Source organism: Bos taurus, chromosome 17, assembly GCF_002263795.3.
Source record: "Bos taurus isolate L1 Dominette 01449 registration number 42190680 breed Hereford chromosome 17, ARS-UCD2.0, whole genome shotgun sequence".
Lineage (NCBI taxonomy): Eukaryota > Metazoa > Chordata > Mammalia > Artiodactyla > Bovidae > Bos > Bos taurus.
This window is the reverse complement of record NC_037344.1, coordinates 24,107,832-24,133,746: the sequence shown is the minus strand read 5'-3', so window position 1 is coordinate 24,133,746 and position 25,915 is coordinate 24,107,832. Positions and strand designations below refer to the sequence as shown.

Genomic DNA, 25,915 nt, shown 5'->3' with positions numbered 1-25,915 from the left:
TGTGCTAATAATTTTGTAATTGATTTTGATCAATTAATATTATTAAGCTAATTATAGGGATGGAGGTGTTTCAAAGCTGGATGGCAATCCCTTTAAGGGTTATGTTTTTACTCTGTTCATTTTGATTCCTGGGGAGTATATTTTCCAAGTTCCAACTCCATGGACAGAACCTCCCTACTCTTGACATTCCTGGAATCCTAAGATTTGTATCTGAGTTAGCAATAGAGCTTAATTAACTAATTAAATCCTAACACAAGAGAAATATATGCACATCCATCATTGCTTTACAGTAAAGATTTTTTTTTTAACATTTTACAACTTTCTTCATAATAGCCTAAACTCAGAATAACCTAAAAGTCCATAAGCAGGGGATATGTAAATTTGGGAATATAATAAATGCGACATTATATAACCATGAAAATAAATGAACTAAAGTAAATAAAGTAAATAAAACCACTCAAAAGTGGGGATGGGTCACACAAACATTATGTCAAGTAACTGAATTCGGATCCAAATGAGTCCATGCTATATAACTCTAGGAAGATAAAGTACAAAGTGGCCAAAACTATTGCATTGTGTTAGAGTTCAGGATAATGTTTATTTTAGGGAAAGAAATAGGGAGTTGGGATTGGAAGAGGCATGCAAGGGACTTCTTGATAGATGGAAAAGTCCTGTTCTTGATCTATTTGTGATTACAGATGCATTTGTGAGAAAATCCTTAAGTCGTACTTCTTTCTGTTTGATATACATTACTGTATGCTATGACTCACAATAAAAAAATAAAAAGAACAAAAATTAAGATCTCACAGTGGTGCATGCAAATAAAAATATCTCAAAACATAATTAAACTTTTCTAAGTACTTTGTAAAAATTGCTTAATTTGAATGTTTCTTTGCTCACCAAAAAGAATATATTATAATGTTATAAGAGTAAAATAAAGGGATATAAATTTTTCCTCATATGTTAACTTTATTAATTAATTGTTCTTTCTGATACATTAATTTCTTTTTACTGGTCACTGAGGCAACCAGTCCATTCTGAAGGATGTCGGCCCTGGGATTTCTTTGGAAGGAATGATGCTAAAGCTGAAACTCCAGTGCTTTGGCCACCTCATGCGAAGAGTTGACTCATTGGAAAAGACTCTGATGCTGGGAGGGATTGGGGGCAGGAGGAGAAGGGGACGACAGAGGATGAAATGGCTGGATGGCATCACTGACTCGATGGACATGAGTTTGAGTGAACTCCAGGAGCTGGTGATGGACAGGGAGGCCTGGCGTGCTGTGATTCATGCGGTCGCAAAGAGTCGGACATGACTGAGTGACTGAACTGAACTGAACTGAGGCCTTTTTATTTTACACATAAAACCACTAAGTATGGTATTGCCTGTGGACACCTCAGAAATTATACTATAGATACTCATGACTCCAAATAGTTGGTGGGAAGAGAGATGAGAAAAACAATGACCTGGGTCAATGACATGATTATAGAACTAAAGTTTCCAACAGGGTTTCAGATGGTCAACTTGGCTTCTGAAGCAGTTCTAAGGATGCAGTGAGAGAACAATAGAGGAATAATAGAAGGAGTTAACTATCAGGAGCCCCTGCAAGTATCAAGGGAGACCTTGAACTATCTATGCAAACATCAAGAACAACATTCTAACCAGCCAACTAGTAACTCAAAGACTTAGGTGTTCCCTTTCCCCAAGCTAATTTGGCTTATCTGAAGCTCTTGCTAGCAAATTTAACCTTGCTGCCCACTTCTTCAGCAGTTATGAGGATCTGGTTGTACTTGGTCAAGCACTGGGACAGGCAAGGTATATCAGTCTTGAGCTGCCCAGTGCAGGTCTCTACCATGAGGTTGGCAATGCGTATACCTTCAGTTTCCCCAGAGTTATAAGATACCATGACACCCCACCTATTGGACTGGTCCGGCTTGCACACCCAAAGAGAACTGGCTATGAGCTGATCTGGTACACTGTGAGCAGGAGGTAGTTGCATGAGTTTTCAACCACAGCCTTGGAAATCTGCTTTAGGGTAGTCACTGAGAGATCATTCCCCACCACCTGGATTCCTGTCCTAGCAGTGAACTTCTGCCAGTTTTCCCAATCATTTGGGTTAAAAAGGTCTTTGATAGACACCACTGGGTAGTTCTTGATGAAGGACTTATAAGGGTCTGACGTTTGTTCAGGTGGGTGTACCTGCTGAGACCACTGGGAGACTTGACATCCAGGTCATATTTCCCTGACCTGAAGAACTGAGAGGTGGTCAAGTCCATGCCAATGACAACCTTATGGGTATACCAGCTGTCTTGACCTCATTCTTCAGCAATTCTAGGGCTTCTTTATTCCCCAGGAGAAAATTTCCCTTCACCCCCACATTGGTGGCATCTTTCCCATATTTCTTTTTGATGATATTCTTCAGGTTGTTGTAAACCTCTGCTCCAATGTGCATGGCTTCCCTGAAGTTTGTTCCACCAAAGAAGAGGATCAGAAACTCCTGCGTGGCCAACTTGTTTCCAGTATGAGAACTACCACTGATCACACTGAAAGCTTGAACTGACAGAATGACTTTCAAATTGTCAACATGTCAGCAATGTGGAGGTACAGGACACCCCTTCTTAAAATCTTAGCCTTACAGATGGCCAGTGTCCTTCCCCAAATTAAGTTAGCACAGATAATTTCCTCAATAGTATAGGCCAAGAGTATTATCTAAAGGAATTTTATAAAGTGAATAGAACAAATAGTATTTAGCCCAATAAGTAAAACACAAGTCACAATTTCGAGTACAACAAGTATTTGAAGATTTTATGTTCAAACTTAATTGCTCACATGATAATATTTATTAAAGGTGAATAAAAATCACCTTAATTAAAGATTATATGTATTTATATATAATTTCCAGAGTCAATATTCTAGTTTATCTAAATACAAACTTCTTTATTCTTAATGAGTCTTTCCAATGTTTTGCATATGTTAAAGTTATCATAGGTGAAATTAGTAGTGGCTAAACTAAAAGGGAATTTAAAATTTTCAGCCTACTCCAAGGGGAAAAAGAAAGATGGTGAATTCTGTTTTGTTTCAGAAAAATGAACCATCCCTCTAAGGGAACTAATTTGGAATCAAGGAAAAAGAAACTCACACAACAAAGAGAATCCATTTTAATTATCTATGTGAAAGTAAAAATTATTTGTATAGGAACAGCAAACTCATAAATTGCATAACATACTATGACATAAACTTTATGGTGAACTCTATTTCAATATCACCCATATCCATATTTACTTTATTTTACACTTTACCTTGCCTTTATTTATATTCAACATAATGTCTCTATTATTCTTGCTTGGCTTCTCATTTTACTATAAAATAAAAAGTGTGCTAGACAAAATAAGGTAATATAAAGAAACGGAACTCCAGATTGCTAACTCTATTCAAGAAATCCCACTCATTTTGACCCAAAGTTCTGAATTAAATCATTGATTATATTCTCCCATCTTATACATGAACTACAATGCTAATCAAACAGCATAAATATCACAGATTTTTTTTTAAATACCAGATATCTTATAAGATAAACTTCATTGGAAGGTGTATATTATTTTTGAAAGCTTTATTTACTTTGTCAAAAACATATTCCTTGTTTATATGTTTGACATCAACTGGATAATATTGAGATAATTTCTTTAGCTATTGAACATGAGGGAAAAAAACAGTTTCTGAACACTATCAATGATGCAAATATTATAATTTACAAAGTTTCCTTATATAATCTTTGTTACAAGATAGATGAGATAATCAGTACCAACCACAGACTTCAAAAGGTTAAGGATTAAGAACACATAGCTACATAAAGAACACTTAAAATCTATAGTTTTTGACAAACTAAATCACAAGAGAAAATATTTGCAAATGATGTGACAGACAAGAGGTTAATATCCATAATATACAAACAGCTAATTCAATTAAATATCAAAAAAAACCCCAAACTAATCAAAAATGGACAGAAGACATAAATAGACATTTTTCCAAAAAGGACATGTAGATGGCTAACAAGGATGAGATGCTCAATATCATTAATTATTACAGAAATGCATATCTAAACTATAATGAGGTATCATTTCACACCATTCAGAGTGGCTATCATCAAAAAGTCTACAAATAACAAATACTAGGGAGTGTCTTGAGAAAAGAGAACTGTTCTACACTGTTGGCAGGAGTGTGTGGAAAACAGTTTGGAAGTTCCTTAAAAAGCTAAAAATGGAGCCACCATATGATCCAGCAATCTTATTCCTGGTTATATATCCAGAAAAAAAAAAAAAAAAAGCCCAATTCAAAAGGATACTTGCACCCTGAGTTTAGTGCAGCACTATTTACAATAGCCAAGAAATGGGAATAATCAAGTAGCCATCAATAAATAAATGGTTTAAAAGTGTGGAATGGAATATTACTCAGCCATAAAAAAGAATGAAATATTATTATCTGCAGCAAAATGGATGGACTTGGACTATAATGCTTAGTGAAATAAGTCAGATAAAGACAAATACTCCATGATATTACTTATATGTAGAATCTAAGAAATAACACAAATGACTATAGACAAAACAGAAACAGACTCATAGACATAGAAAACAAACTTATGGTTAGCAAAGAGGAGAGAGGAGAAGGGAGGAATGAATTAGGAGTATGATGTTAATAGATATAAACTACTATATATAGATAAGCAATAAGAATTTACAATATGGCACAGTAAACTATATTCAATATCTTGAAAAATAACCTATAATGGAATATAATCTGAAGAAAATAACTGAATCACTTTGATGTACACTTGAAACTAAGGCAATGTCAAAAATCAGCTATACTTCAATTTAAAAAAATCTTTCTGTGGTAGAACATACAGTAACTTAATTATATTCTGGACTTGTATACAATTGAGTTATTGAAATATACTTTGAATTTTTTATAGTTTCTGATAGGGAAATATGAGCCTAAATATTGGTTTGTGTTTCTTAATTGCCACACATTCACCTAAATGAAACAAATCTCTAATTGAGAAGCAACTTACTAAGAAACAATTTTGATAAAAGAAATCAGGTTCCCCCACTAATTACCTTTAAATCTTATAGGACAGTGATCAAGAAAATGACTCTTACAACAGATAACCATAATGCTGAAGAAGCACAGGCTTTGCATATGAAGTGATCTGTGTATGAGGGTCAAGGATAATCAGACTAGATTATTTTATCTATTATCTATCTGTAAATTCTAAATGTTAATAGCTATTCAAAGCTTAAAATAGAATCTGCTATTGGGCTTCCCCTGTGGCTCAAAGGGTGAAGAATCTGTCTGCAACACTGGAGACACAGGTGATGTGGGTTCGATCTCTGGGTCAGGAAGGTCCCCTGGAGAAGGGAATAATAACCCACTACAACATTCTTGCCTATAAAATCCCATGGATCTTAGAGAGGAGCCTGGTGGGCTACAGTCTATGGGTCTCAATAAGTTGGACACGACTCAGTACACACAAAGCACAACATAAATCAGACAAGATGTCTAATATTATAACGTCAATGTTACAAAATGCTTATAAGAATCCCACTGGAGCAATATTTCCCAGTGTCTTCTGATAATCAGGAACGACCCTCACTATATCATTCACATTAGAATCACTTTAAAAAAATCTGTAATATTTTATATTAGTCCATGTGTTTTCAAAATGTTTACACAGAATCTCCCTCACTTAAAGGAATATCAATCCTCAACCCCTTATAACTCATTTCAGTAGCAAGTACAGAAAAGGAATATTGATTTAGTAGAAGAAATGAAAAAGTAAATGAATGAATGAATAAATAAATATCAAGAAGTGGTTGTTAGTATAAAACTGCCTGTATGTAATTAAAATTTCAACAATTGTGAGCTTCATTTACTTTGTTTTGAATTTATTGGAGATTTTTAGGAAAGAAATTTCTAAAGTTAGTGGTGTATGAAATAAAATGCTTCAGAAGTAAATATAAATGTGCTATCACATTACATGTTGTTGTTGAGTCCCTAAGTTGTGCCCGACTCCTTCTGACCCCATGGACTGCACCACACCAGGCTTCCCTGTCACATTACATATTCCCTATCACATTACATTACATATGTGTGTGTGTGTGTTTTGTTTTTGTGCTATCTCCTAGTTAGCTTGGCTTTGAAAAATAATTATACCTATCTACTTAAAGTATAATTATCCAGTGCATGTTTATGGTAAAGGATGTTGTGAAGAAAGAACAGTTTTTGAGGTTGGATTGGATATGTTGGCTATCAGAGGTAGAACTTGACCATGTGCTGTCTAGCTACCCCATCATCCAACCCACTACCTGTAATTATAACCAACAGTCACCAGACACAAACAAAAAAAAACCTATGGTAAGCCTCCTTCTAGGGAAACATGACCGCCTAATGGCAAACAAAATTCACTTCAGTTATCTACAAACAAGGACTGTCATCCAGAAATTAACAGATTTCAAAGGAAAATCAATATTATCTAAAGTGAAATTTCAAGAAAAATAATTTAGAAAATTGTTAAAAAGAAGTAGGTAATTTAGTGAGAGAGAATATATTTTAAGAAGAGAATTTTAAAAACTAAATCAATAGCCTTGACATATTAAGGAGCTAGCTTTTGAAAAAATTAACTTTTAGTCAAAAACAGGTTAATAATTTTAAAGTGAGCCAATAAAATGGAATGCTTAGATGTATTAAAGGATTTTTTAGAGAGAAAAAAAACTGGAAGAAAAAGTTACTAACAGTTACTAACTGCTACTAACACTGTTCAAATATACACATATATGTAAATAGAAAAAAAAGTTGTGACAGGGCCAATGAATATAGGGGTTCCAATTTTCATGGGAAAGGAGTTTATCAGAGCAATAATGGGAGAGGGAAATAAATGCCTCAGAAAAGGGCTATCAAAGGCAGGAATAATCGGTGGTCTTCAAATTGAAAGACACAAGTGAGTAGAAGAGTGAAAGGGGTTACGATACGTTGTTATGTATAAATAGGCTTTGAGAAAGCCAAAGATCAAAAAAAAGCTCACTAAAATAGTAACCAAGGAAGACTGATTATTTAAAATGAATAAGAACAGACTTTGTATAGAATCTCCACAGGAACTCTGATTAAATCATATACAATTATTAAGGAATGCATCTGTATACACATTTTTAAAGTAAATAAATATTAACAAGATGAGGCAGAGAAATGATTTGAGACATGACATTTTGAGAGTATTTATTTCCTCTGCATCTTTCCAAGGAAAATAATTATATTTTTTTAATCCAAGAAATAGGGATGACATAGACTCTGTGAAAAACAAAACATTACTGAAAAGGTACAATTTAAATATGAATCAAATTGAGAAAAAGAAATATTTTGAGCAAGTGATATGATAAAAGAAAATGAAATCTATTGTTTGTTTTCTTGGACTACTACTAAATGCTATAAATTTGATTTCATAAAATAACGTTTTCTCCTCTTTTTAATATCTTTTTGAAAATTTGTTTTAATTGGGGGATAATTACTTTCCAGTGTTACGATTGTTTTTGCCATACATCAACATGAATTGGCCATAGGTATACATGGGTCACCCCCATCCTGAAACCCCTACACACCTCCCTCCTCACCCTATCCCTCTAGGCTGTCACAGAGCACTGGCTTTGGGTGCGCTGCGTCACACATCAAACTTACACTGGTCATCTATTTTAAATATGGTAATATACATGTTTCAATATTATTCTCTCAAATCATCCCACCCTCTCCTTCTCCCACTGAGTCTAAAACTCTGTTCTTTTCGTCTGAGATACAGATGTTTTCTTCTTTCTGCAAGTCCATTCACAATACCTGTTTCCAAAACATCCAATAATCAACAGATCATAAATTAAAAAGCTGACTGTTTGGATTTTAATTTTTAGAATCTGTAATCTTTACAGAATAATAGCACTGTTCTTACATTAAGGCTAGAGCAGAATATAATGTTTTAAGTCTTGACAACTGAAAAAATATGACTGTCAGTGAATGAGATATTTGTAGAGTAAAAGGTTATATTGAAAGAAACTGAATAAGTATGTACCACTCCTGAGTAATGAGTTAAGGGGAAAGTTCTACAGTTTAAAAATATAAGATTAACCAAAAAAGAACCATGCGTTTCTGAAAAGTTTTGAAAGTGGAAATAAGTTGGGAGATTCTATAACTGTGCTAAAAACCCCATTTTTCAGAGCAGGGTGTCAATGGTCACTATCTAATTAGATAAATCAAGAAAGGAGGAACAAGTCTATATATCTACAAATATTCTTACAGATTCCATTCTAGTTTATTTAAGCAGAGGGGGATTTCCTAAAGAATTTTAGACATCTCAGAGCATTTTCAAGAGTGCTTGAGAGTCAATCCTGGATACTTCACAGCTTGGCACAAAGCAATCAGATGCATGGAATCTAGAAAACTAACCACGGTATAGGACTCCTCCAGCTTAGACAGTAATGTCTGTATCATCCATTGCTCTACACACATGACTCTCAGGGCTTGTGCCCCTTGGAAATGTCACACAGCTGCCCTTGAATAACAGAAAACCCTGTGTGCTTCTTTTTTTTTTTCCTGTTGCAATTAATTTTTATTTTTTAAAGGTTTTTTTGCATTTCATATATAAAGTTTTCTTGTTTGTCTTTGCCTGAAAATCCCTAGATTTCTGTTTCAGTTCTTTTTTGTTTGCTTTATTTTGTTCTTTAATATAAATTTATTTAATGGGAAGTTAATTACTTTACAATATTGTATTGGTTTTGCCATACATCAACATGAATCTGCCACGGGTATACACCATCCTGAACCCTCCTCCTACCTCCCTCCCCATACCATCCCTCTGGGTCATCCCTGTGCACCAGCCCCATGCATCCTGTATCATGCATCAAACCTGGACTGGTGATTCGTTTCACATATGATATTATACATATTTCAATGCCATGCTCCCAAATCATCCCACCCTCTCCCTCTCCCACAGAGTCCAAAAGACTGTTATATACATCAGTGTCTCTTTTGCTGTCTCGCATACAGGGTTACCGTTACCATCTTTCTAAATTCCATATATATGCATTAGTATACTGCATTGGTGTTTTTCTTTCTGGCTTACTTCACTCTGTATAATAGGCTCCAGTTTCATCCACCTCATTAGAACTGATTCAAATGTATTCTTTTAATGGCTAATACTCCATTGTGTATATGTACCACAGCTTTCTTATCCATTTGTCTGCTGATGGCCACAATGAGGTACCATTCCACGCCAGTCAGAATGGCGGCTATCCAAAAGTCTACAAGTAATAAATGCTGGAGAGGGTGTGGAGAAAAGGGAACCTCTTACACTGTTGGTGGGAATGCAAACTAGTACAGCCACTATGGAGAAGAGTGTGGAGATTCCTTAAAAAACTGGAGATAGAACTGCCATATGACCCAGCAATCCCACTGCTGGGCATACACATCATGGAAACCAGAATTGAAAGAGACACGTGTACCCCAATGTTCATCGCAGCACTGTTTATAATAGCCAGGACATGGAAGCAATCTAGATGTCCATCCGCAGATGAATGGATGAGAAAGCTGTGTGCTTCTTAAAACAAGTGTATACCAGCCACCATGTGTTGCTCATTTCTGTATCCAATTTCAATAAGGAAGCATCTAATCAGTAAAAACGTCAGTCATATGCTCACATTCTAGAGACAAATGTGTCTCCAGAAATGCAGAATGTTAACTATTTAGAAATGTTAGTGTTATTTTTTTTTTGGCTTAAAACATAAAAAATTATTCTTGTTGCTAGAGGCCAGAGGTCCAAAATCAGGTATCAGAAGGACTATACTTCCCATGAAGTCTCCAAAGGAGGATCCTTCTTTGTTCTGATGGCCCCAAGCACTCGGGTAAACACATCACACAAATCTCTGCCTCTGTGTCTTTCTTTTAAAAAAACGTTTCTAGAAATTATTATAGAGACAAACATTACATAGGGCTGTTCCCTAATTTTTCCCCCAACATTATTAGATATATCATTGACACATAACTTATGTAAGTTTGAGGTATATGATGTGAGCATATGATTCACTTACATAGTGCAAAATGATCACCACGATAAACTTTTAACACATTCATTCCCTTACATAATTACCATTTTATATTGTATAGTGTAATTCTAATAGGCATGATTATAAATTAATATCCCAAATATTTACAATTTCACTCATATAATTATATGAAAAAAATAATTTCCTCATTAGAATTTTACGTTAACTATGTTTTACTATAGATATGTGTAAAACAGAATAAAGGGAATTTCACTTAAAATGGAGTCAGGACGTCAGAAGGGGAAGCCCTCAGGCACTACCATCCCAAGTCAGTGACAGACCTCAAGAGGAAGCCTTAATTATAGGCCCTCGTAGAAAGAATTCTCCTTGCTCAGCATCCAGCCCAGCCAATGGGAAACACCACACCATCCTGAACTCTTATTAAATGAACCTTGGTTCAAAACAACCTCTCCAAATTTCCTTTTTCCTTTATGAAGTAGCATTTCTGTTCTTTGCTTAATAGACTTGCCACTGGCTTTTGCTATGGATTGCTTGTCCTAAACTGCCATTCATTCATCTGCTATTCTTGAAAATAATCCATTTTGTTGGTAAAATAATCATGTGTTTTTTTTTTTTGCTGTTGTTGTTTTAAGGTAATAATAGTAATAACAGTGTTCTGGAACAGATTTTCTAAGCAAAATAATATATATTCACCAATAAACTAATACTGACATCCCCTTAAATTAAAAATAATAACTATAACTACAGTTTATGGAATACTTATGTCCCAAGTATTTTTTTCTGCACCTTCCCTTGTTTACTTCCCATAGTAGCTCTCAGATCTAGGCACCATTAGTCTCACATTATAAAGAAAAAATAAAAAGCATTGAAACTAAACAAAACTTTCATATGGTAAACCCAGACAGAAAATGGCAGAACTATGACTGGAATCTAGATTCCAATATCCATGATACCACACACAATCCCCCCAAAACTCAAACACAAAGTCATAATGAGATTACTAAGAGACCTTTTTAAATTAAGAAACCATATTGCTGTCATGAAAAAGGTCTAATTTAGGAGGAAATTCTTAGCATGAACCCACAAAAAATTAAGAATGTACATCTTTCATAATAACCATGCTAATCTATCTAGGGTATTTAATATTTTATTGATTGTTCAATTAGACTTTTAATTAGGCATGAGCATATATTGATGATATATTGATTATTCATAAGGCCAGTGTTTCAGCTGGATAAACTAAGAGGGATTCAGCCATGATCAGATACATTTTGCCATGTTATATGAGCCACTGGAACTGATTACCAAGGGTATGCTTACACAAGGAATCTAGAAGTCTCCTTTGAGTGTGCTTATTCAAAGAAAGATAAGAATCAAGGCAAATAAGTATTGCTTAAGAAAATAGCATTAGGTAAGAAACATGATTTTGAAATGTGTATGTTTATTGCCTATTATACATTTCCCCAAAAGGTCTTGTGTAAGAAATCTAGGAAAATAATATGATAAATGAAAAGAACAAGAAGAAAAAAAAAAAAAAAATATATATATATATAGATGTTTCACTGAATTATCTGGATGACATTGGCAAGCAGTGTCTCAATTACTCTTCTGACACAAGCGCAAGCAACTGCTTGAGTGAGATTAATAAAATGTATCCATCTCTGTTCTCAAAATGTATCCATCTCTGTTTTCACTTCTCTCAAGTGACAAACCACTTTAGTATTCTTGCCTTGAGAACCCCATGAACAGTATGAAAAGGCAAAAAAATAGAAAACTGAAAGATGAATTCCCCAGGCCAGTAGGAGCCCAAAATGGTACTGGAGAACAGTGGAGAACTAAGTCCAGAAAGAATGAAGAGACAGAGCCAAAGCAAAAACAACACCCAGTTGTGTATGTGACTGGAGATGGAAGTAAAGTCTGCTGCTGTAAAGAGTGATATTGTATAGGAACCTGGAATGTTAGGTCCATGAATCAAGGCAAATTGGAAGTGGTCAAGCAGGAGATGGCAAGAGTGAATGTCAACAGTTTAGGAATCAGTGAACTAAAATGGACTGGAATGGGTGAATTTAACTCAAATGACCATTACACCTATTACCATTGGCAAGAAACTCTTAGAAGAAAGGAGTAGCCCTCATAGTCAACAACAGAGTGTGAAATGCAGTTCATGGGTGTAATCTCAAAAATGACAGAATGATCTTGGTTCATTTCCAAGGAAAACCATTTAATATCACAGTAATCCAAGTCTATGCCCCAACCAGTAAGCTGAAGAAGCTGAGTTAAACAGTTCTATGCAAAAACGCAAAATAGCTGTTTGGGGAGGCCTTACAAATAGCTATGAAAAGAAGAGAAGCGAAAAACAAAGGAGAAAAGGAAAATATAAATATCTGAATGCAGAATTCTGAAGAATAGCAAAGAGATAAGAAAGCCTTCTTCAGCGATCAATGCAAAGAAATAGAGGAAAACAACAGAATGGGAAAGACTAGAGATCTCTTCAAGAAAATCAGAGATACCAAAGGAACATTTCATGCAAAGATGGGCTCGATAAAGGACAGAAATGGTATGGACCTAACAGAAGCAGAAGATATTAAGAAGAGATGGCAAGAATACACAGAAGAACTGTAAAAAAAAGATCTTCACGACCAAGATAATCACGATGGTGTGATCACTGACCTAGAGCCAGACAGCCTGGAATGTGAAGTCAAGTGGGCCTTAGAAAGCATCACTATGAACAAAGCTAGTGGAGGTGATGGGATTCCAGTTGAGCTATTCCAAATCCTGAAAGATGATGCTGTGAAAGTGCTGCACTCAATATGCCAGCAAATTTGGAAAACTCAGCAGTGGCCACAGGACTGGAAAAGGTCAGTTTTCATTCCAATCCCAAAGAAAGGCAATGCCAAAGAATGCTCAAACTACCGCACAATTGCACTCATCTCACATGCTAGTAAAGTAATGCTCAAAATTCTCCAAGCGAGGCTTCAGCAATACGTGAACCGTGAACTTCCTGATGTTCAAGCTGGTTTTAGAAAAGGCAGAGGAACCAGAGATCAAATTGCCAAAATCCGCTGGATCATCGAAAAAGCAAGAGAGTTCCAGAAAAACATCTATTTCTGCTTTATTGACTATGCCAAAGCCTTTGACTGTGTGGATCACAATAAACTGTAGAAAATTCTGAAAGAGATGGGACAACCAGACCACCTGAACTGCCTCTCAAGAAATTTGTATGCAGGTCAGGAAGCAACAGTTAGAAGTGGACATGGAACAACAGACTGGTTCCAAATAGGAAAAGGAGTTCGTCAAGGCTGTATATTGTCACCCTGTTTATTTAACTTATAATATGTAGAGTACATCATGAGAAACGCTGGACTGGAAGAAACACAAGCTGGAATCAAGATTGCTGGGAGAAATATCAATAACCTCAAATATGCAGATGACACCACCCTTATGGCAGAAAGTGAAGAGGAACTAAAAAACCTCTTGATGAAAGTGAAAGTGGAGAGTGAAAAAGTTGGCTTAAAGCTCAACATTCAGAAAACGAACATCATGGCATCCGGTCCCACCACTTCATGGGAAATAGATGGGGAAACAGTGGAAATAGTATCAGACTTTATTTTTATGGGCTCCAAAATCACTACAGATGGTGACTGCAGCCATGAAATTAAAAGACACTTACTCCTTGGAAGGAAAGTTATGACCAACCTAGATAGCATATTCAAAAGCAGAGACGTTACTTTGCCAACAAAGGTTCGTCTAGTCAAGGCTATGGTTTTTCCTGTGGTCATGTATGGATGTGAGAGTTGGACTGTGAAGAAGGCTGAGAGCCGAAGAATTGATGCTTTTGAACTGTGGTGTTGGAGAAGACTCTTGAGAGTCCCTTGGACTGCAAGGAGATCCGACCAGTCCATCCTGAAGGAGATCAGCCCTGGGATTTCCTTGGAAGGAATGATGCTAAAGCTGAAACTCCAGTACTTTGGCCACCTCATGTGAAGAGTTGACTCATTGGAAAAGACTCTGATGCTGGGAGGGATTGGGGGCAAGAGGAGAAAGGGACAACAGAGGATGAGATGGCTGGATGGTATCACTGACTCGATGGATGTGAGTCTGAGTGAACTCCGGGAGTTGGTGATGGACAGGGAGGCCTGGCGTGCTGTGATTCATGGGGTCACAAAGAGTCAGACACGACTGAGTGACTGATCTGATCTGATCTGATGAAGACATATAAGACCTTCTAGAACTAACACCCTAAAAAGATGTTTTTTTCATTATAGGCATCTGTAATGCAAAAGTAGGAAGTCAAGAGACACCTGGAGTAACAGGCATATTTAGCCTTGGAGTACAGAATGAAGCAGGACAAAGGCTAACAGAATTTTGCCAAGAGAACGCACTGGTCATAGCAAACACCCATTCCAACAACACAAGAGAAGACTCTACGCATGGACATCACCAGATGGTCAATACTGAAATCAGATTGATTATATTCTTTGCAGCTGAAGATGGAGAAGCTCTGTACAGTCAGCAAAAACAAGATCAGGAGATGACTGTGGCTCAGACCATGAACTACTTATTGCCAAATTCAGGCTTAAATTGAATAAAGTAGGGAAAGCCACTAGATCATACAGGTATGACCTAAATCAAATCTCTTATGACTATTGTATAGTGGAAGTGACAAACAGATTCAAGGGATTAGATCTGATAGACAGAGTGCGTGATAAACCATGAATGGAGGTTCATGACATTGTTCAGGAGGCAGTGATCAATATCATCCCCAAGAAAAAGAAATTCAAAAAGGTAAAATGGATGTCTGAGGAGGCCTTACAAATAGTTGAGAAAAGAAAAGATGTGAAAGGCAAAGGAGAAAAGGAAAGATATACCCATTTGAATGCAGAGTTCCACAGAATAGCAAGGAGAGATAAAAAAAGCCTTCCTTAGTGATTGATGCAAAAAAATAGAGGAAAACGATAGAATGGGAAAGACTAGAGATCTCTAAAAAATTAGAGATTCCAAGGGAACATTTCATGCAAAGATGGGCACAATAAAAGACAGAAATGGTATGGACCTAACAGAAGCAGAAGATATTAAGAAGTGGTGGCAAGAATACACAGAAGAACTATACAAAAAATATCTTCATGACCTAGATAATCACGATGGTGTGATCACTCACCTAGAGTCAGACATCTTGGAATGTGAAGTCAAGTGGGACTTAGGAAGCATCACTACAAACAAACCTAGGGGAGGTGATGAAATTCCAGTTGAGTAATTTCAAACCCTAAAAGATGATGCTGTGAAAGTGCTGCACTTAATAAGGCAGCAAATTTGGAAAACTCAGCAGTGGCCACAATGATGGAAAAGGTCCGTTTTCATTTCAATCCCAAAGAAAGGCAACACCAAAGACTGTTCTAACTATCACACAATTGCACTCATTTCACACGCTAGCAAATAATGCTCAAAATTCTCCAAGCCAGGCTTCAACAGTAGGTGAACCGTGAACTTTCAGATGTTCAAGCTGGATTTAGAAAAGGCAGAGGAATCAGAGATCAAATTGCCAACATCTGTTGGATCATGGAAAAAGCAAGAGAGTTCCAGAAAAACATCTACTCTGCTTTATTGACTATGCCAAAGCCTTTGACTGTGTGGATCACAACAAACTGTGGAAAATTCTGAAAAAGATGGGAATACCAGTCCACCTGACCTGCCTTCTGAGAATCTGTATGCAGTTCAGGAAGCAGCAGTTAGAACTGGGCATGGAACAACAGACTGGTTCCAAATCAGTAAAGGAGTACCTCAAAGCTGTATGTTATCACCCTGATTATTTAATTTATATGCAGAGTACATCATGCAAAATGCCAGGCTGGATGGCCCAAGCTAGAATCAAGATCGCTGGGAAAAATATCAATAATCTCAGATATGCAGATGACACCACCCTTATGGCAGAAAGTGAAGAACTAAAGAACCTCTTGATGAAAGTGAAAGAGGAGAGTGAAAAAGTTGGCTTAAAGCTCAACATTCAGAAAACTAAGGTCATGGCATCCGGTCCCATCACTTCATGGGAAATAGATGGGGAAACAATGGAAACAGTGATGACTATATTTTGGGGAGGCCCCAAATCACTAGAGATGTTGACTGCAGCCTTGAAATTAATAGACACTTGCTCCTTGGAAGAAAAGCTATGACCAACCTAGACAGCATATTAAAAAGCAGAGACATTACTTTGCCAACCAAGGTCTGTCTAGTCAGATAGACTAAACTGGTTTTTCCAGTAGTCATGTATGAATGTGAGAGTTGGACTATAAAGAAAGTTGAGTGCTGAAGAACTGATGGTTTTGAACAGTCATGTTGGAATAGACTCTTACGAGTCCTTTGGCCTTCAAGGAGATCCAACCAAACATTCCTAGAGGAAATCAGTCCTGAATAGTCATTATAACAACTGATGCTGAAGATCCAATACTTTAGCCACCTTATGCGAAGACCTGACTCATTGGAAAAGGCCGTGATGCTGGGAAAGATTTAAGGCGGGAAGAGAATGAATGACAGAGAATGAGATGGTTGGATGGAATCACTGACTTGATGGACATCAGTTTGGATAAGTTCTGGGAGTTGGTGATGGACAGAGAAGCTTGGTGTGCTGCCGTCCATGGGAATGCTAAGAATTGGACATGACTGAGTGACTGAACAGAAATAAACTGATTGTTTTCTGTAGGGCAGTCACTTGAGAAACCCAAAATCATGGGGTGATTATCTGTAAAAATAAGACTCGGTAATAAAAGGATGGATAGTCAAGTTGTGTCATCTTGTTTCAAGAATATAGAATCCAGGCTCACCACTTGTTAAGCAGAATAGGAGGCAATATTTTGCAGCCAGAGCAAAAATAAGGCAACATTTGCCTCAGTTTTGGTAAGACAGTTGTGATAAAACTTTTAATATGTGAACACTCAGGTTGCATGTGACAGTCTTAAGAAGATCATGTCTATAAACATATACTGAGAATTTCCGGCATCAGGGCATTGAATTTGTTGGGGGCAAGAGTTAATGCAGTTGTGTGGATTAAGTTGAAGTGCACCAAATTCTTTTGTTAATGCCGATTGTGACCATATACTTTTAACAGCCGAACTTGGACATTCTAGAAAAACATAAGTTGTGCATTCAATATCTACTTTACATTGGTTTGGCAAACACACTGGACTTTTTATTTAAATATGAGATTTCTTCTTCTTCCTTTTAATCATTTCAAATAGAGACCTTTGTAAAAGACAGGAATAAGTGAAAAATAACTAGAAAACTTTCTATGTAACTTACTTTTAACCAGTTCACTTCCTTGTTGAAAGAGCAGATAACTAAAAAGTCAACAGAAAAAAAAAATGATGGTTCATAAAAATTCAGATGTCTTCATTTGAATGCAATTGTAAGAAACATGGAAGTTTAATAACCCCACAGATGGTCCTCAAATTAAGCACATTTGTGGTATTTAAAACCAACCAACACTGATAAATAAAAAGAGTGGAATTACTCCATATTAAGAAAATAAAAGTTTATCATCAAGTGTTTATCTTGTTAACCTCTTATTAACTCCGTGTGACCTTTCCTTTATATCATTTATTTTTTCACACCACTCATTTTTCACACGTTTATTTATTTCTTATATATGCATAAGTATTGTCCTAGGTGATACATTTAAAAAAATAAGACACAAACCTACTTGAAAATTGCTTATTATCTTATTAGTGTGCTTCAGTGTCGGTTAAGTGTCCCCCAATAAGTATATTGTCTTGCAGTATTATTTTTTTTCACTTTTTGAAGAAATCTTTTAAGAATTTTTAATTGAAGGATAATTGCTTTACAATGTTGTGTTGGTTTCTGCCATACAACACTGTGAATCAGTCATATCTATATATATTTATCCCCTTCCTTGTGAGCCTCCATCCCACCCCCACTTCCTCCCCTCCTCCCTCCCCTACCAGGTCATCACAGAGTGCCAGGCTGGGTTGCCTGTGTTATATAACTGCTTTCCACTAGCTATCCATTTTACACATCACGGTGTATGCATGTCAATGCTACTTTCTCAGTTCATCCTACTCTCTCCTTCCCTCGCTGTATACACAAGTCCATTCTCTATGTCTGCATCTTCATTCCTTCCCTGAAGATAGCTTTATATGTGCCATTTTTCTAAATTCCATATACATGTACTAATATATGATATTTGTTTTTCTGACCAACTTCGCTCTGTATAACAGGCTCTAGGTTCATCCACTTTACTACAACTAACTCAACTTCATTCCTTTTTATGGCCGAGTAATGTTCCATTGAATATAGGTATCACAACTTGTTTATATTCATCTGCCAATGGATATCTAGGCTGCTTCTATGTCTTGGCCATTGTAAATAGTCAGCAGCAGTTATATTCCTTTTTTTTTTTACTAATAAAAATAATTTTAATTTAGAACGTGCATGCCTATGTTAAGAAACATGCTGGTGCTTTAGAAAGAGATAAGTAGATTGACCTTCTGTCCTCTTTCTTTTCCCCCCTCCTTTCTAGCTAGTAAGGAGATGGGATGATAACAGCTGGAATAACATGGCATTGGAAGCTGTGTTGTAAAGGGCAACCAAACAATATAAAAGGAGTTCAGATGCCACACCAGTAACGTGGCTATATTGGCCCCAAATTCTACATGAAAGGAAATAAAATTTTATTAAATTTCATCCCTTGCAATATTTGAGACTTGTGAAAAACTGATTTTTATTTTAACACATGTAGAGACAAGTCAATAATTCTTAATTTTATTCAGTTCAGTTCAGGTCAGTCGCTCAGTCGTGTCTGACTCTTGAGCATATTTATAATAAAATTTCATAATTTACACTTATTCTGAAACTAAGTTCATTGATAATAATTTTATGAACACTTAATTTAAAAATATATTTTATTAATCAGATTGTAATGTAAGGATAATAGCAATAAAGGTGATTTAGTTATTAAAAATGTATTTCAAAGTATAAAATTTGAGCAAGGCTACATTAGAAAAAAAATGCAGTAGTTCAATGCTTGGGTATACATAAAATAATTTAAGACTATTAGTGCTGCTCCATGTAAGAAGCAGAGAAAGGAAAGTAGGAAAGAAGAAAGGATGGAGGAAGGAAGGAAAGGAGGGAGGGAGGGACAGAGTGAGGGAGAGGTGAACAAAAAATTAAATTAAAAACAATAAAACAAAGACTGTGAAAGTTGTGAGGCAAGCACTGGTGTCAGTATCAGATTATATTTGGAAAGCAATGAAAATAAAAATAATAATTTTAGTATAAACTTACATAATATAGATTTATCATTTTTGGACAAAAACAAAAAACACATAGACAAAAGTGATATTAAATATATAAAAACATATTCTATTAATGAATTTCAATATAACCACAACTTTTCTTGAGTCACTGCTAATTTAGTATTATTTAAATTTATTTAGGAAATAATTTTGTTGATAACTCTCTCAAATACCCTGTTAAACATTTGCAGTTTCTTTTTAAACACTATCAATGTAAAATTATTTTCAAATAAACATGTAGCTGCAAATGTACATGTAATTTATAGGTATATGCATTTTTTCCCAAAGAAATGAGCATGAAAATCTTAACTGGACCCAAAAGATTTTATAACTCAACTCCTTTTGTCATTCTTATGCCATAAAGTCATTTTCTACATCAATTAATTCTTCCTCCAAATGTTTGGCTAACACATTCCTCATTCACTTCAAATAAATTCAATATTTAAGGTTATGCTGACTTAGAATCATAATTTTTGATAGCAACCAAAAAAATAATAGCAAATGCTTCCAAATCATTTTGTTTAAGTACATCCCCATCAAATTTCAACCAGTATGGGAAACTAAAAATTCTCATGAGTAAGACTATTTTATTACATACAGGTTTTAGTAATTCCCTGATTTTTCCCCACACTTTAGTGAGACATACCTTATTTCCATGTAGCCCAAGACAGCTTTATTTTAACTCTGTAAATATATCTAAAAAATTTATTTACAATTTGCTGTATTTTAGTTTCAATTTTTTTTTCACTGAAAAAATCAACAATAAAATGGGGAAAATATTTTTTAAAGTTTCTTTGAAAGATCACTGTAGATCAAATGGTAATAAAAGGTTACTAAATAATCTATCATTCTAGAGATTACTATACATTTTACATTGATTATTATGATACATTATGCATTAATAGCTCAGTAACTTCATTGATTTTTGAAGTCTTTTTCAAAGTTCTTGGCAACTAAGTGCTGTTGATGAATAACGCAATAAACTGCTAAAACACCTGGTGTTTCTTTTTTAAGTTGGCTGTAGAGCTGTGTTACCCACTAACCCGAGTTACTGTTCCATCTGTTGTACAAGCAGTGTCATTGGAAGTGGGAATTTTTTTTTTTCTGTGAACTGATTTTAAAGGTTTCAAATATTGACAAACTCTGTGTACCACAGTCTGTTATTCTAAATGACATCTCCTCTATCATTTTTTCATTCTTTTTGAAGTGTGTATATGGTAACCTCAGCTTGTTATATACTTCATTTACTTTTGCTTTCTCATTGATTTATACAAAAACAGTAATTTTGTTCAATGAAAAGAAATAAAGTATTACATTTGGACTACTACCACAATACAAATTACTTAATATACAGTTGGCAAGATAAATTTTTCTCTAATATTGTATTGCATGCATGCTCAGTCATTTCAGTCACATCTGACCCTTTGCAGTCCTATGGACTATAGCCCCCAGGATCCCTTCCATGGGATTCTCCATACAAGAATATTAGAGTGGGTTGCCATGCACTCCTTTTGGAGGATCTTCCTGACCCAGAGATTGAACCCATATCTCCTGAGTCTCCTGCATTGTAGGCAGATTCTTTACTCACTGAGCCACCTGAGAAGCCTTAATATTGCATAGTTATCCTGTTTCATATTATTTGTACTCCATATAAGAAAGAAAAGAAGCCTTGATCATTCTGGATTTAAGACTTTTTGAACATCCCAGTGACAGTACAATACTTTTCAAAAATGTCTTTAAATATCAGAATTGTGTGGTCAGTGTCTCTTTTTAAAATTTGCATTCACTCTTGATATTTTTGTTGCTTAACTAGAAAAAAATGTCAATATATTATCATTTTAGAATGAAGTTGGATAAAAGCCAACAACAAAATTCAACCAAATAATGTTGATATTTTTCTTTATATTTAGTATTCTTTACCAGCTGAGCCAACAGGGAAGCCCAACATTTAAAAATAAGATCTAAAATTACCATTATTGTACTGATGCACTCATAGACTGATATATGTCTATGTGATATATATATATATATATATGTGTGTGTGTGTGATATATATGATATGTGTCAATACAGTGCAGAAGTGTATTGATGACTCATATATCACAAATTATATTACCAAAGATGAGATGATTTTTCAAAATGCTAAACAATTCCTGGTTAACCTCCAAACAAAGCAAAGTTCAATCTCTGCTAAATTTCCTCAGTACTTAACTTTGATGTACATGAGAGCTGTATAAAATCTATTTTGTATATATGTATAAAAGGGAATGCAGTTCTAGGCCCTATTTAACCCTGACTGATATTTTATTTCAGTAAGTTTCTATTAAATAACCCTTTCTATTTTCACTTTATAAACTCTCATCATATATTATTTTGTTCCTCTAGTCATCCATTATCTATTTTTCTCTCTCATCCGCACACACACACACAGTTTGACACACATAACATGCACCTATAAATACATACATAATCTAAATGTGCCCTTCCTTAAAGAGGGGAAAACTTGTCTACCATCTTCACTGCTCCATCCCCAAAACTTAGCTTGACACATTGTAGGCATTCAATTAATATCTCTTAGTTAAACACATATTTTATATTTTGATCCTTTTATTTGAGTTAAAAGCATTGCTCTTCTAAGTGAATTCCATGACACAGCTTAAGGAACAAAGTAACGGTTTGGTTAGTTTGAACAAGGTTAGAACAAATCAAGGGGAACACTGTCCGGTTGTGATGAAGCAGCCACGTCTTACATGCTTGTTTTAATGTTAACTACCAAAGAAGCTTTTACATCAGAAGATAAACAGTTTTTAAATTTTACTTCCCAAAATAAAACTGAAATGAACTGATTCTAATAGTTGTACAAAATGCTATTCACTTACAAACTTTCAAAAAAAAAATTGACATGTCTGGCCTCTTATGTAAGAAACACAAAACGGAAACACTGCATTCAGAAGGAGCCAAGGTACCCTTTCCTAGGAATGTTGAATGATAGCTTGCCTGAGGAATACCAGGATTGGTCATGTTTGCATATTTAGATTAATAGTGCACTTCTACAAGGTTTGTGCTATAATTGGAACTTAAGTAACATTTGTTAAGTATTATCTGTCAGAGTCTGAAGAGACCCAAAGAGAATGTATATCATTATGCAAAATTACTAATTAAGTACAAGTAATTTAGCAGATAATTTACATGTTCATTTTATAACAGAAATTATTTAGTTTAGGGTTCTCTTTGTATTTCTAAAGTAATCGTGACCCAAGGGATCACAGACTGTTAAGAAGAAGTATAAATTATGGAATGAGACATATGTTTAACTGACTCATAGAGCTTTTGTTGTAGCTAATGATTCCTCTAACAGTAATTGCATAAGGGAAAACATTTTCTTTTTAAGTAAATAATGTTCATTACCTCTTAAATCTACTGTCACTTGACAACATTAACATAGAAAATTTTTCACCTTCTTGATTAGCTCTCCAAGGATATCCAGCAGCTTTAAATTAATATTGATCAAACAGAAATCATTATATCCATCAAACTGTTCTTACAAACACTGAATGTATAGGAAAATAATATTTTAATAGATTCTAGAAAGAAAAACACTTACTCTCCTGAAATAAAGAGTAAATATACTGCAAATTATTTATATGAGGAAACTGTGTTGAAATTGGGGATTCACTTTGTTTCTATTGATAAGCACTGTCTCTGTTATAAATCTCAAATAATAAAATATTAAAGGTTTGCATGTATGGTTAACTTACGTCCATATTGTGTTAATAATTGTTATCTGAACACTGCAACTTTGGAAGGAAAAAAAAAATCTACCTTCCTAAACTGATTGTTTTATTCAGGTTGTCTAAAAACTTCATGAGGGTAGGAATTCTGTTTCTTCACAGATTTAGTACCAATAATCTAAGGCATACTTTAATTTAAGTGACAATTCCCTCAAGTTCTTTCTGTTTTCTTTTGGTTTTATTCACTACTGCATTTCAGGCAGATTCTTTACCATCTGAGCCACCAGGGAAGTCCATTAATTTACTACAGGCTTTTAAATAATTTTTTTTAAAAATAGTATTTGTCTTATTTTTCTAGTTGTCATTGATGTAATTTAATTCTATTAAATTTCCTCTGATAATTACTTCAATTGTATCTCAGATTATGATATGGCTTGCTAAAATTTTGAGACATATTGCAGTTTGATGTCTATTTTCAGTTTCATCAAAGAGTTAATGCTGTATGTTAATTTATGGGTAGAAAAAATTTATGTTTTTCAATTTTGTTATGTATTCCTAGTTTTATTGAAAATTGTTCAGAGAATGTTATATATTTTATTTCTGTTTTGGGGAATGTATTAAGATTTCCTCTGTGGCATAAAAATGATCAATTTTCATTAACATTTTCTTTGCAGTTAAAGAAGTGCAATATCTCTTGGTTAAGATTTCAATATATAAGGTCTAAGTTATTAATGATAAGTGTTCAGTACTTCAATGCCTTTATAAAATTTGCTCATTTGATCTGCTTTAGATAAGAAGAGATGTATTCAATTGTACTTTTTAAACATTTCTTCTTGTCATGGCTATAGTTGCTGATTAGAACTGTTCCGTTGTTTGCATAAAATTAGTGACATAATTTAACTAATAAATATTGCTTTTAACTTTTAAAAAATTGTAATTTCATTATTTTATACTGTTCTATTAGTCTAAATTTTACTTTATAAGATATCAAGATTTTAACCTCTATTTACTTTTCATTTGGGCTTATTTTTATCACTTTTGATGGCTTTTTTTTTTTTTTTCCTTTAGGTCTGTCCCTTGCATAGAGCATAATTTAAAAAAAAAATATTTTCTTTCTTTTGATAATTTAAGCTGATTTATTTATTGCTATAATTAATATATGTATCATCTAATCTCATATTTTAAATTCTTATTCACATATAGATGTATCAATATGTGGTCATTTATTCTTGCATCATATATTTTAATATTTAGAAAGGCTTATAATTCTAGATTAATGGTTACTTTATACTAATAATTTTTAGAACATTCTTAGTCTTCTCACTTAAAAAATATTGTCTATTGTTTCCCTTTACAAAGAATATTAAGTTTAACTAGCAACTTTTTCTTCCTTCTCGCTCATTCCTCCAAATTCAATTTAAAGTAATCTTTTACTCCCAGTTAATACTTAAAGGAAATCAGTGAATTGACTCTGCTTTCATGTTTCTCTCAATTTTCTAAACCACTTCTGCTTTAACTAAAATGGCAGGGCATTTAAGTTACACATACTTCATCATCTCCCTTGTGTTTATCAGTTAGCCTTTTTCTTATAGAAATAAATTTTTTCAAGGTTTTTCACCAGTTTCAAGTTGATATCCTCAGTTACTTTCATTTTCTAAAGATAATTTTCTAGATTTCTTAAGGAAGAACTTTTGGAAACAATATTCCTGTGTTCTTTCATATTCTTAAAATCTGTTCATGGCCTTTACATGGATAGATATGGTATCTTTTAATCATACTTTCTTTCCTTAGACTCTTACACAGTTTTCTGGTACAAAACATTACTGTTCAAAAGTCTAATATCAGTATAATTTTATTTTCTTCATATATGAACATTTTGTCTGAAAGCTCAAGGATGTTTTCCCTTTTGCTCTTAAGTATAACAATTTGGCAATGGCACCCCACTCCAGTACTCTTGCTTGGAAAATCCCATGGATGGAGGAGCCTGGAAGGCTGCAGTCCATGGGGTCGCTAGGAGTCGGACACGACTGAGCGACTTCCCTTTCACTTTTCACTTTCATGCGTTGGAGAAGGAAATGGCAACCCACTCCAGTGTTCTTGCCTGGAGAATCCCAGGGACGGGGGAGCCTGGTGGGCTGCCGTCTATGGGGTCGCACAGAGTCGGACACGACTGAAGTGACTTAGCAGCCTAACAATTTTGCTAGAAAATTTCAAAGTGTTATGTTTTATTCACTCTAGTTTGATTTTGCCAGATATATATTTATATATAGAGTGTTGAATGTATTTTCCTCTTTTGATATTATCTAAATACTTATTTGTTTCCCTTTCACTTTAAATTTTATTTCCATATTTCTAACATGATCAGATGTCTTTTTATATCATCGTGTCCAATATCATGTCTCGATTTTTTTAACGTTAATTGATGCTGTTTTTGATAATTCCTAATAGTTTCTTTGAAACTTTAAAAAATTTTGCAAGATTAAGGTAAAATTTTTATGTTTTTTTGTGCATGTCTCTTGGGCATGCTTTCATTGCAGGAATGTTATCCTGTTTATTAGCATTAAGGGCTCAATCCCCACCCCTACATTTCCATTTATATGTTCAAGTCCTAACCTCCAGTATTTCAGAATGTGACTAAGCTTGGAGATAGATCTTTAAAGTTCAATGAGGACATTAGGGTGGGGTCGCAGAGTGGGATAGGACTGAGACACTGAGCACAGCACAACACAGCACAGGGTTGGCCCTTATCCAATACGACTCCTATTCTTATAAAAAGAAGAGATTAGGACA

The 25,915-nt window shown here is 34.7% G+C and overlaps 1 pseudogene; it reads right to left on the bottom strand.

Moving 5' to 3' along the window:
- Positions 1-1,444: 1,444 nt before the first annotated feature.
- The window catches only part of LOC784179 (alpha-enolase-like), a 34,425-nt pseudogene continuing 9,954 nt past the window's right edge, over positions 1,445-25,915 (bottom strand).